This window comes from Panthera tigris, chromosome F3, assembly GCF_018350195.1.
Source record: "Panthera tigris isolate Pti1 chromosome F3, P.tigris_Pti1_mat1.1, whole genome shotgun sequence".
Lineage (NCBI taxonomy): Eukaryota > Metazoa > Chordata > Mammalia > Carnivora > Felidae > Panthera > Panthera tigris.
The window spans coordinates 37,025,467-37,035,301 of NC_056678.1; positions in this window are offsets into that span (position 1 = coordinate 37,025,467).

Consider the following 9,835-nt stretch of genomic DNA (forward strand, 5'->3'; position numbering starts at 1 on the left):
CAAAGGCATTTATTTCTTGCCCCCATCACTTGTCTGTCTTTCTGTTCTGAGTCTTGATTTGCGTGAGATTGTGTATTGCCCTGATCAGACTTTCTTGTATATTCACCAAGCAGACTTCGCATTTCGATAAGCATAAATATTTTTTTTTGGTGCCAGATTAGTGTTAAGCTCCATTTTCTCCTCTTGCTGGCACCAAGTACGTCTAACACCTAACCAACAACATTATCGTATCAGGGTATAAATGCAGAGCGAAAGCAAATTTTACACATAGATCAAAGTTTGGTATGAAACCTTTGCGGTATTCACAGCCTCGCTTCCACAGGCTGCCTCATTCAGTCGAGAATGCCCATGTTAAGAGAAGGCAGCATGCTGTTTTCTTCCCAAGAGGCCACAGCTCATTGGTGTTTATAGATCCTATTATTTTCCGAGGATGGTTGTTGGTTTTGGTATTCTTCACAATAGAAAACATATTAATTTCCTCCACCAAATCTATATTAATAGTCCTTATTAAGCATGAACTTTTTGAGATAAATGGTAATCAGTATACTATGGCCATCTTCCCATTAATAAAGTAAGTATGACCTTTAGATAGATATATGTAGGTGTTATTAGCAACAAGGATTAATGAACATTGAAATAAGAGGCTCTTTTTTTTTCGAGATAGGTGAACTTTAAGCATGATCAAGTTTGCAGACGGGAATATTTTAGATCAGCTTCTCTCAAATTCTTTTCAGCAACAAAAGCTCGCTTGCCAAACTGTTTTCACAAAAGCGAATATAAAAAACAGGTAAGAATCAGGCTTGTTCTGCTGGAGAGAAAAAGGCGTGTGGAAAATTGTGGCTCCACCTTTCTGTCTCCAACCTCTTCGAACACAGCAACCCCGGGCCTCATCTTGGGGCCCGGGGGGATTTTAGGTGTTCGCTTTGAAAACCACAATTTTGCATCTAGTCCTGAGACCTGTTACAGATTTTGACAAAAGTGCAGAGAGGAACAAAAGTGATTGTGGCAGCCAGAGGGAGGGAGATGGAAAGTGAAGGTATGACCTTGAATGAATCACTTGAACAGAGCTGGTGTGAGTTTCAACATCTGTAAAAAAGAGAGGTTACCCTCTTTCTAACATTTACCTGATCCCAAGGTTTACCTGGACCTTAGGTGCTAAAAAAAGTTGGGGCGGGGGGTCTTGCCTTACCCTTACTCCATGCAAGAGGACTAAACTCTGTTATATCACAATTATTCTCAAGCGATCAGGTAAGTTTGGGAAGAAAACACAAGTTTAGATATTTTCTTCAATAACATTCATCACCAACCGTTGTTGGGATTCCACTCAGTTCCTCTATTTCCTCCATAACTTCTGTGATGGGGACATTTCTTCAGATTGGGAAGGGTATAGAAAGTCTGAAAGGCAGGAACTTCAACATGAGGAAGGAATGGCAATTATATAAAAGGTGTTTTCCTCTTAGAAAACTCACCCAAACAGCTGTCAGGCATCTTTTAGAAAGTAGCAAAAACTAGGGTATACATTGGAAGACTGCATTTGGGGTTCAATAAGCTATAAATGTCCTTTGGGGTGAAATGTGTACTGAGTAATAAAATGCCTAGTTTAGCATCTCTCCAGACCTCATCAAGCTGGACTATGGAGGTATCACATTAACCTCAAACATCCAAATCTCAATTTTTACCCACCTTCTGCTTCTAAAGGACTTACACATCCCTACCATTCTTTTTTTTTTAATGTTTTATTTATTTTTGAGCGGGGGGAGGGGCAGAGAGAGAGGGTGACACAGAATCCAAAGCAGGCTCCAGGTTCTGAACTGTCAGCACAGAGCCTGATGCGGGGCTTGAACCCACGAACTGCGAGATCACGACTTGAGCTGAAGTTGGATGCTTAAAACTGACTGAGTCACTCAGGGACCCCTCCACCATTCTCTTAACACCCCCTTCTGGAAACGTCTGCAAATCCCCGAGGGGTGTTTTAGAGTTACCAATGTATCCGTCTGTTGGGTACATAATAGGAGCCCTCATGTTCCCCCCTTCTGTTCTGGTTTCTCTGGGTGTCGTCTGCTTGTAAAGCCATGTGACCATGCCAACTGTGAGAATGCAACATTTGTGCCAAAGGTGCTATTTCCTCAATGTTCCCAAAGAAGAAACATGCCTTCTCCCCCACTCACTGGTGCACTTCATCACTTGGGACCTGAGTAGTGCTGCGGGAACCCCCTTATCACACTCCTTCCCTCCGTTTCTGCCTATGGCCTCTTTTATCCCCAGACCTTGATACCAGTCCACAGGACTATGTGTGGGAGAAACACCATTTTATCTTATTATTTTTTTAATGTTTATTTATTCATTTTGAGAGACAGGGAGAGCATGGGGGAGAGAGGCAGAGAGAGAGGGGGAGAGAGGAAATTCCAAGCAGACCCTGCACTGTCAGTGCAGAGCCTGACGCAGAACTCGAACTCACAAACCATGAGATCACGATCTGAGCCAACATCAAGAGTCAGACGCTTGACCCACTGAGCCGGCCAGAGAGCCCAGAGAAATACCATCTTAAAATCACCCCCACTTCACTCCCAGGCATCTGTACACAACCCTCCTTCCTTCTTCAGCCCCAGACAAAAGTCCTCAGCCAACTACCTCCTTCAAATCTATTCTTAGGCCTGCCCCTTTTGCCAGACGCGATTCAACAGGTTTCAGTCTCAATTTGGGCCCAAGGCAGGAGAGCTGCTACGTCTAGCTGCATAGATTGATAACTGATTTCACAAATCCAGTCCCAGAGAGTGCCAATTAATGAATTAATATACCCTGAGGGGGGCATCTAGGGGCTTTTTCAAGGACTCTGTACTTTTCAACATTTATATTAACTGGATTAGCGTGAGGACAGAGCTGTGAAGCTGATCACACTTGCATATGGCACAAAGCTGGGAGGGACAGAAAATACGGCGGATGGAAAAATCAGAATTGAAAAGATACCAAGAAGTTGGAACGCTGGTTTGAACCCAAGAGATAGTTTAGTAGAAAGAGAATGTAAAGCTACATGGAGGCCCTAAAATCAACCTGCCGTTTTAAGCTATGGTGATGAGGTTTAGATTTATTTTACCATATAATACTTCCATCAGATAAAACCTTACCCGAATTCTCATATCTAAGATAAAACCTGTTCCGGTTGAGATGGGAGTGGAAGACTTGGGGACCCCCTTCCAATTCCTCCCCACCTTTCTTTAAAGCCTCTGTGTTTTGGCAAGACATAGCTTGAAAACTCTTGGACTCTGGGGTGGTGGGGAAAGCGTGGGGAGAAAGGGATAGGAGGACTGAACATGGAATGTGAAAGAAACTTAATCAGTTTTAGTTCGAGGTGAACTCACTATGAGCCAGTGGTGTGAGGTTGTTGATCCCTCGAGCATGGTGCGTGAACAGACTCAAAGTGGTAAGACTGGGAATGAATCTCTACTGGACAAACCATACAGGAGCATTATGTTTTTCACACCATTGGGATCATCTGTAAGGTTTGATTTTGCGTCTTGCTTTTTCATAAACATTTTAACATTGTTGGAAGTTTGCAGAGGGATGCCACATATGGCTGCGCAGGCTGTGGACTGTGCAAGTTCAAGGATGGTATTTTCACAGACTATATAACAAAAAGGTGTTCGGCTTAACTTTTTCTCAGTTTTCCTTTAGATTAACTGCCATTCAGAACTCTAAGATGGCTTCTTTTAAGATCAGATGTACACCAATGGGTAAGGCTGGAAAATGAAACAAATTTTTTTTAAACAAAGGGATTTTTGCTCCTCTAGGATTTAAAGAATTATAGTAACACCAGGGTGTGTTGTTTTCCTCATCGGGGTGTGTGGGAAGAGTAACTGAGGCAGTAAAAATACTCTACACAGTTAAGGTTCCCAGTATTCTTTCCACAATCCACAAAGGGGATAGATTATGTGTCTGTGTCTCCCAAATTAGCAGAGTGGCTCCAGTTTTACCACGTAACTTAGCCCTGGCCTTCTTTAACAGTTTCCTCACCTTAAAAACAAGTGAACCGAATGGGATGATCTCTCAACGTTTCTTTCAACTTTAATGCTTCACAATCCTATCATAGTTTCTAGTTAGTGAAAAACATGTCTTTTAGAGACAGAGGTGATAATACACAGTATTTTACACTACAGTTGAATCTATCCACTCCGTGTCAGAGTCATGTAGTCTCCTTGTGGGGATTCTAAACAAACTTGTCTCAAAGTATGGTACCAGGGCCACTGGGAGTCCCAAGGGGGGGGGGTCTCAGGGCTTCCACAGGGTCAACATTATTTGCCTAATAACACGAAGATGTTATTTGCCATTTTCACTCTTATTCTCTCATGAGTGTAGAGAGTATGAGAAGTTCATGGTCATATTTCCAGATCCCATATTGCTGCTAACCTTTAAGAAACTACCATTGCCAAGGCTGGGTGCCATCAGACTATTCACAATTATCTTAAAGGCAATTAAAATAGTCCTCTCTTTTCCAATTACCTATTCTAATGAGGCCAAATTTTCTTTATATACTGTAACCAAAACAACACATTGTAACAGATTGAAAGCAGAAGCAGCTCTGAGAATCTGTTTTAATTTCTAATACAGCAAATATTGATATAAATAACCTGCAAGAGATGTTTGGGGTCCTCCACGAATATCAAGAGTCTAAGAGTGAGGCCAAAAGTTTGAGAACAGATGTTCTAAAAGGTTATCAAAATAGCAAAATTTCATTCTCAAGTCGGTCGCGTGCTGCTGTTTCTCTCTTGAACTTCCTGCTCTTCTGTCCTTATTTGGTTTCATTAGGGTCCACCAGGAATTTGAAAAGTAATCATCCTGTAATACCTCTAGTTCTCTTTCCGTTCTTATGTGTTGATTGTTGAAGCTCTGGCATGATTCTTTCTCATGGAAATTTTTGTCTGGATTTTGTTTCAATTAAGGGCATTCTTTGGGAAATCTGCCTGACAACAAAGTGTTAGGATCATTACTAGATCTCCAGGGAATAAAACTGAAAAGTAGGGATGAAGAAGAATACTGGAGACTGATAAACAATACCAGAGATCCAAGATTGGAGAAGGGAATTAATACCCACCACCCTTTTGTATTCCGCAAATGAGGATGTAGGGAGAGCAGGTGTCATGGTCACTGTGGCAGAGATGTGCTCACAGAAAAGGAGAATGACACTTTTGTCTGGATAACCCTACTTTATGGTGTTTCTACTCCTGAGAAGGAGCCAAGATGTGCCCAGGTCATTGCATGATATGTATTAGCAGTGCCCAATGGTCGTGAAATTAGGGCCCAGTTTGTCATGACCGTTGCAGAGTCTGGAAGCCGTAAGGTAAGTGCTGGATGCTTCCAAATCTCTGCATGTACTTGGAAATGCCTCATTACTTGGGCTATTCTTCTCTCCCTCTCTCTTAAAAATAGTCCTCTGCTTGGATATTCACAATGCAGAAATCAAAAAAAAAAAAAAAAAAAAAAAAGGAAAAGCATAGAAGAACTGAGTATACAAAGAACTTGAGTTTTTGTATTTTCATGCAAATTCTTAATGAATTTTCATATGATTTCTGACCTGTTAAGTTCCTGATCTCTCCCCTTCCCACTTTCCTTCCTTCTTTCCTTCTTTCCTCCCTCCCTTCTTCCCTTTCCCCTCTCCCTCCCTCCCTCCCTTCTTTCCTTCCTTCCTTCCTTCCTTCCTTTTCCTTCCTTCCTTCCTTTTCCTTCCTTCCTTCCCCCCTCCCTTCCTTCCCCCCTTCCTTCCTTCCCCCCTCCCTTCCTTCCTTCCTTCCTTCCTTCCTTCCTTCCTTCCTTCCTTCCTTTTTCTTCCTTCCTTCCTTCCTTCCTTCCCGTTGTTCTTTTTTTCTTTCTAACTTTTCCAGGGCCATATTCTCATTTTGTCTCAGAGAAGATACATATCACATAGGCGAGGCAGATAGAGGCTGGTTTCAACCCCTGCTGGAATGCAGGCAGCATGAGAAGGGACATGGTGGCTTTTATCAATGCCACAGGCATAACTCCGGCCCTTTCATTCCCAATCAGGTCACCAGTAATGAGATCCTGGAACCGTTCCCCAGGGTCAGCCCCGGATGTTAAAGTCAAGCTCACTGCAATTTTGGCTCATCAGATGGAACATATGAAGAGGGGAGGTGACAGCCAAAATCCTAAGCAAATGTTGGAATAGTTAGATGTGGGCTGCCTTCAAGCAAGGTTAGAAGAAGTAGTGTAAGGTTATATGATAGACAATCACATGTACTATGGTCTGGCTGTGATTATTTTCATCATGTTCAAGGAACTAAATTTAAAATATTTATGGAATAGAGTTCTTTCATCACTCACTCATTCATTCATTCATTCATTCACTCACCTGTACACTTTTGCTAATAGTCTAGTCTCTGTCACTCCATCTTTCACCACATTTGACTGACAAACATTCAGATTTGGATGAGCCTGACCATTTTTTCCCATGACCGCAGTGAAACAGCTGAGCATGGCTGGAGAGATTTGCACAATAGGTCACAGGGATTTTGTGATAAATTCCCAATGTTTACCTCAAGATTTCCTGGTGGTTCAAGTATTCTTCTGATAAACGAATCTCTCACCCTCTGCAACAATTCAGATCTGCTCCACTCTTGTCAAGCCTCTGACATCATCCCTCCATGACACCACACCATCCCACTGTTCGTATGCAGATGACTTAGAAAATATCATCTATCAGACAGGACTGTGTCAATGCTTGCTAACACATACCAACCTGGCCACATCAGGATGCCAGATCTCTTCTCCCTTGTCACAGTACAGGAGGTTTACATCTCCTATATACAGTTCTTCCCCCGTGTGGCCATATTCTCCAGTGTTTTCAGGAGCCATACACAGAAATTCATTCCACTCTGTCCTGTTTGTCAACCGATCTGATTGTTTTTTTTATTTTATTTATTGTTTTATTTTAGGGAATGACACCATCATTTATCCATTATGTAAGCCAGAAACCCTGGACCGATCTGTGACACCTAACTTTCTTCATCTCTAATATCCAACCCATCATCAATTTCTGTCAATTTTTACTCCAAAATGTTTTTGAAATCTGCCTCCACCTTTGCCACCTCTGTGGTCGAACCTTGTGCCTTTCCTTTTTTGGATGAAAATAAAAGCTTTTAACTGGTTCCTCCTGCTGCCTTTAATCCCTGCTGCCACAGCCACTCCTGCTGCCCTTAATCCCTGTCCCGTACTATGCGATCTGTTCGAGACACGTCTAATCACCACACTAATCCCACCCATCTTCCTGCTTTTATACTTTCTTAAATTGCATCCCATCATTTAAAAAAAAAAAAAGACCAGTTTTTAACTTGGGATGGAAGGCCCATCTTTCATCATGGTCCTCCTGACTTTCTATGCTCCAGCCACACGGGTCACATTCCCCCTCCACCCAGGCCTTTGCACATGCTGTTCCCTCAGTCTGGAATGTGCATTAGTCCCTCTGCACCTGTTAGACACATATTCATCCTTCATTTCTAGCTTGAGTGACACTTTTTCAGAAGCACAGCTTAGACAAGATCAGTTCTCCACTATAAGGTTTCATAGCCTCATGTGCCTTTCCTTTATACAACTTATGACAGCTGCCATTTTATATTTATTTGTGAGATTACTTAATTATGTCTGCCTTCCTAAGTAGCCTATAAACTCATGAGGGCAGGGACATTTCGGCTTTTCCACTATATCCCTAGCAAAATGCCTGGCATGTAGTAGGCACTCCATAAATATTTATCGAGTGAATGTGGATTGAATATATAATAGTATGTTCAGGGCACTGTTTTAGATGCTCTAGGGCACCTGTTCTTAAACTTTAGCATCAGGATAACCTGAAGGCTTGTTAAAGCACAGATGGCTGGGCCTCAACTCCAGAATTTCTGATTCAGTAGGTCTTGGGTGTCATATAAGAATTTACATTTCTAACAAGTTCCAAGGTAATGCTCATGTTGCCGGCCCAGGGACCACAATTTGAGGACCATTGCTTTAGGGAATTAAATACATGATGGTGACACGGTTACTGCCTTCAAGAGATTTACAATTCTGCCCAGGTGCAAAGAGTAGATAAGAGAAATTTGAGTCAAAAACGACAACATTTAAAAATTGGTGGGAGCCAGAGTTATTGTGGCCAATAATTGCTATGGGTGTTTATGAAAAAGAAAAATCAGTTCAGACTGAAATGATTATAGAAATAGTTCTTGGGATTTACAATCAGCTTTACAGGAATTTAAGAAGGGTTGAGGAGGTGAATTCTCAGGGTGGAATAGGATGAAAAAATATATGAACGAAGAGTGGTTACAACAATAGTACCAAGAAAAGGAGGCAAATACTGCATGTGGAGGTGTAGAGAAGCAGCTAATTTACCTGGGCCCTAGGATCCTCGTAAAGGAAGACTGTAAAATTAGGCAGGAAGTGGAAAGAAGGGAAGAAGCCTTATGAGCAGTGAGAACAGCCTAATAGAAGAAAAGGGAGACTATAACATTTGTGTGTGGGGGGCCAAATCGTATCTATATTGATTTCTCATTCTCCATTCACTACCTGCCTCATTGATAAGGGAACAATGGTCCCGGGGAAAACCAAAGGCTTCTTCTATAAGCTGGGGGGTGGGGAGACCGTGAACTACTATGTGCTCCATTCTATCACTACAATCTCTAGTATGATGTTGATAGAGACACATCGTAGGAACCAAAGCGTCCAAATTTTTGCAACGCTTGGTTTTTAGGTGATAAAAGCACATCCTAGAAGTTATCATAACCCATTAAGATTCTACTTTTTTATGAAGGGTACTAAAAACATCAGTATGGTCTGAGTAGATTTTACAGCTATTGTTGTGTCCAACCATTTTCAGAGATAAATTGCAAAACACCCAGGGCTACTGTAGAATGTGCCCTGCTCAGGACACAAGGACTTAAGTCATAAGGAAGTCATGTGCCTTGAAAAGTGGCAGCCTTCCACTCATAATCACAATTAGGTGACAGTGTGTCAAACTTGACACAGGCTAGTTGTCATTAATATCTTTAGAAACGCAGCTGTTGGATTTATATGCAGGGGAAGCTCTTGGCTTTAGAATACAGAATACATCACTTTATACACATGGTATTTTTTCAGGATAATGAAATATCAAAAATTTTGGATTCTTTCCTTTATGCAGTGAACACTCCATAGATAAGGAATCGAGTTAAGTAAGACTCGGGTTCTTTTTACATGGTCAGAAAATTTCAGCATTTCATTTCATATATTCATACAGGTTACACAGTAAACATTATGCTACGAAATTTGCCAAATGTTTTATATTCATATCCATTCTAAGAAATTAGGGAGGAAAAAAGTTTTTCCCCGAAAGAACTCAAAAATTCTACTACCCGTTTCACAAGTGTGAAAGCAATATTTAAGAAACATTCTGCCCTCTCACACATTTACTTTACAAGGTAACAGTTTGCCTCATGTGTCAATTGCCTCTGGTGACTGACAATTTTGTCCTGATGTAGAGAAAACAGTGAGTATGCAACCAAAGGGAATCATTCTGACCAGTACCCAGCTATCTTCCCTTCCTTAAAGACTTACGGTGTCCAAAGAGGAGTTACCTGTTCCTACTGGTGACCAGGAAGTCGTGTTGTGGCATGTTTCCGCTCTCCTAATCAGGATCGTTTTCTACTGGTGTGTTTTTGAAATTCATGTGGCATATTATTTTTGTTTTGTTTTGTTTTGTTTTGAAGTTTTTATTTAAATTATAGTTAGTCAACAAGTCGTGTAGTATTAGTTTCAGGAGTAGAATTGAGTGATTCATCAGTTACATATAATACCCAGTGCTCAT